This window comes from Chrysochloris asiatica, unplaced genomic scaffold (genome assembly GCF_000296735.1).
Source record: "Chrysochloris asiatica unplaced genomic scaffold, ChrAsi1.0 scaffold00026, whole genome shotgun sequence".
Lineage (NCBI taxonomy): Eukaryota > Metazoa > Chordata > Mammalia > Afrosoricida > Chrysochloridae > Chrysochloris > Chrysochloris asiatica.
This window is the reverse complement of record NW_006408544.1, coordinates 26,039,941-26,044,113: the sequence shown is the minus strand read 5'-3', so window position 1 is coordinate 26,044,113 and position 4,173 is coordinate 26,039,941. Positions and strand designations below refer to the sequence as shown.

At 40.5% G+C, this 4,173-nt stretch overlaps 1 pseudogene; it reads left to right on the top strand.

Annotated features, from left to right (window-relative positions):
• The first annotated feature begins 3,242 nt into the window (after positions 1-3,242).
• On the top strand, positions 3,243-3,851 carry LOC102810685 (annotated as a pseudogene).
• Positions 3,852-4,173: the final 322 nt, after the last annotated feature.

Below are 4,173 nucleotides of genomic sequence, written 5' to 3'. Positions count from 1 at the left end.
ATTGAGTTGGTACTGACTCATAGCAACCTTATGCACAGCAGAACAAAACACTGCCCGATCCTGGGCCAACCTCACTATTGTTGCCACACTTGAGCCCATTGATGCTGCCACTTGTCCAACCCATCTCGTTGGGCTTCTTCCTCTTTTTCTCTGACCCTCCACCTTACCAAACATGATATCCTTCTCCAGCGACTGGTCCCGCCTGACAATATGTCTGAATTATGAGAGATGAAGTTTGGCTATTCTGTCCTCCAAGGAGCTGCACTGCTTCCAAAACAGATCTGTTGGTTCTTTCAGAAGCCCATGGCACTTTCAATATTCTCCTCCAACACCATAACTCAAAAGTATCAATTCTTCTGCGGTATTCCTTATTCACTGTCCAGCTTTTTGGGTTGTGCCCATCAGTAAATGAAGATGCTGAAGGATTTACTCCATTCACATCATCATGGTCAACTCTACTTTGAGTATGCAGCTCTTTCTCAGTGGTATTTTGAGTGCCTTCCAACCTGAGGGACTCATCTTCCATTACTATATCTGACAATATTCTAGCACTTATCATCTTGTTTCAATATTCAATATTCTAGAGCTGACAGGGTTCCACTGTTATGCATAAGGTTTTCAGTAACCAAATATTCAGAAGTAATCTGTCTCATCTTCCTAGTCTGTCTTCATCTGTAATCTCAGCTGAAACCTGTCCTCCATGAGTGACCCCGTTGGTATTTAAAATACCCATGGCATAGTTTCCAAAATCATAGCAATATACAAGCCATCACAATTCAACAAACTGACAGAAGAGGGGTGGAAAGACATGAATTACAGTGTGTTATTTTTGCATTTTCAGAGTAGCAACCTCGGGGTTTAGTCACTGTAGTGTGCTATCATATTCAATGTATTAATATTTTAGCTCTTCATATGCTGCCATCTGCCTCAACCCAAGAGCATATCTCACTCCAACAGGCTCTCAGGGGAAAACATGACTTCATTCTGATAAAGCAATCTGTGAATTCTTTTGAGTGGTGCCTGCCTCAAGGAAGAAAGAGGCAGAGAAAGCCTTCATGCTGAGAAGTGGAAAACAGAGGAGGCTGGTTTGGGAAGCAGCATGGTTTGGTGGAACCCTGATGATCTGGGTTCCAGTTCTGGTTCTGTTACATGCTAGCTTAGTGATATCTATGACTCAGTTTCCTCCCCTGTAAAATGAATTAGTAATCTCTTATTTCCAGAACTGATTTGTCTTGTGGATTAGATGTGTTTGAAAGAATGCAGTCCACTACCAGGCACCATATTGCATTTACTTAACATTTATCTAACAAACAGTTATTGAGTGCCAAGCCTTGGAGTATAATCGTGATGACTCAAGTAAGGTCTCTATCTAAAGAAAGCACAGCCTAGAATAGGAGTTTCTATTTTGGCATCAAAAATGGGATTTAGAAGTTGTGTAAACTCCTTAGACATTGAATGAAGGATATGTTTGCATGTAGGTGTGTATAAGCATTTTTCTAGAAAGATTTCATTAGATTCTCCAAGATAAAAATTACTAAGAGAGAGCTCTTGGAGGAGAATTCCTAAGAGACTGAAAGATTATAAATCTCTGATTCAGTAGAACAGCTGCTAAAAAATAAAGAGGGGAGGAAAGAAAGAAAGAAACAAAAAAGACAGTAGAGAAAAGTTGATTGGAGTTTGACTCTACAGTTCCCTTCTTGGGCCCTGCATGCTGGCATTGGGTCTGGAAGAAAGCAGTTGAAAGGAGATTAGATACATATAAGAAAAAGAGATTCAATACATATAAGAAACAACTTTCCAATAATCAGAGATACCAGAACATTGACTTGGAGGTACTGTAACACTCAAGAAGATGTTGAAATATCACATAGAGGACATTCAATATTGGAATAAGATAACTATGAGATTTCAGTATCTAGATAGGATGGAGTATAAAGATATTAGAGAGAAAATATATGTATTTGTATGTGTCTGTACTTGCTTAGTTTTAGTGTTGCATCAGCATGATTATGTGATTGAACAAGATATAACAGGCTCAAGAGTGGACCAGAGGATCACTGACCAGGTACAGGGAAATACAGATGAGATAGCACTTTTTAAAGTGTTTTGCTCACTAATGTAGGTATCTATTAAGGAAAACTGTTTCCACTAATACAAGCAGGCATGATTAGACATCTCCAGGGTTGCATTCTTTCACCATACTTATTCAATCTGTATGCTGAGCAAATAATCCGAGAAGCTGGATTGTATGAAGAAGAACGTAGCATCAGGATTGGAGGAAGAATCATTAACAACCTGCGATATGCAGATGATAAAAACTTAAAATGAAGAGGACTTAACGTATTTTCTGGTGAAGATCAAAGACCACAGCCTTTGTTATGGGTTGCACCTCAATCTAAAGACAACAAAAATCCTTATCACTGGGCCAATAAATAACATAATGATAAATGAAGAAAGGTTGAAGTTGTCAAAGACTTCATTTTGCTTGGGTTCACTATCAGCACTCATGGGAGCAGCAGTCAAGAAATCAAACAACATACTGCATTAGGAAATCTGTTGCATTAGACCTTTTTAAAGTGTTTAAGAGCAAAGATATCAGTTTGAGAATTAAAGTGGGCCTGACCCAAGCATGGTATTTTCAATAACCTCGTATGCATGTGAAATTTGGACAGTGAATAAGGAAGACCCTAGAAGAATTGATGCATTTGAGTTATGGTGTTGAAGGAGAATATTGAAAGTACCATGGATTTCCAGAAGAGTAGACAAATCTGTGTTGGAAGAAGTACAACCAGAATGCTCCTTGGAAGTCAGGATGGCCAGACTTTGTCTCTTATGCTTTGGGCATATTGTTAGGAGGGACCAGTCCCTGGAGAAGGTCATTATAGTAGGTAAAGTGGAGAGTCAGCAAAAAACCAGAAAGACCCTCCAATGAGATGGATTGACACAGTGGCAGCAATAATGGGCTCAAATGTAACAGTGATTGTGAAGTTGGCACAGGACAGGGTTGTGTTTTGTTCTGTTGTTCATAAGGTCACTATGGGTCAGAACTGGCTTGATGGCACCTAACAACAGCAATAAATTGACTCAGCCCAAGGCTAGGAAGCATGGAAGATTCTTCTTCTTTTTAAATTTCTTAGCTGAAACCAATAAGTAATATCTTTAAAATGTCTTTACATAGGAATTCTAAAAAGGTTATGTTATTGATTTATCAGATATTTATTGAGCACATATCATATAAAAAGATGATACCAAGTATCAGAGATAAAGAGATGAACAAGGGGGTCCTGCTGCTGCACTGCTGGTTGTCTGCTCTGCTGGATCCCATAATAACGGTTGATCTTAGCAAGTGGTCTGACCCATTGAGACTATAGGAACTGGACAAGTAGCTTCAGCACTTTCTGTAGGTCAAATACGGCAGCACAGAGGTGGACAAGCTCGGCAAAGTGTTGAAGCCCACCTATGTGAACAACCGCCCTATCAGCATTACATGGAATGGCCTAGATTCCAGTAAACTCTACACTGTGGTCCTGAGAGACCCAGATGCTCCCAGCAGGAAAGATCCCCAATTCAGGAGATGGCACCATTTTCTAGTGGTCAACTTGAAGGACAACAATGTCCGCAGTAGCATAGTCCTCTCAGATTATGTGGGACCCAGGCCTCCACCGCTATGTCTGGCTGGTCTAGAATGCTGAAACCATTCTCAGCAATCGATCTGGAGACCACGGTGGCAAGTTCAAGGTGGCATCTTTCCGCAAATGTATGAGCTTGGGTCCCCAGTTGCCAGCACGTGTTACCAAGTTGAATGGGATGACTATGTGTCCAAACTCTATGAGCAGCTGTCAGGAAAGTAGGGAAAACTGAGAAACGTAAACTTCTCTGGAGGCTCCAGGCAGTGATGCCCAGTTCAGTGATGCATGTAGATTTCTCATCTTCCCAGTTCCTCTTCATTCTTGCAGGTGGACTGGAGAAGGCAGATAGGCCACACATTTCATTTAATGTTTTAATCAAATTGAATTCCAATTGTTGGGTGATGTTTTGGTATTGTGATGGGGCCATCAAATTGTTAAAAATAGCAACCCAAAATTGAAAGAGGAAGAAGATCCAGGTGGAAAGACCAAGTACACAGCTAAAGAGCAAAGCCTGCATCTTTAAGGAAAGCCTGCTTTTGTGATG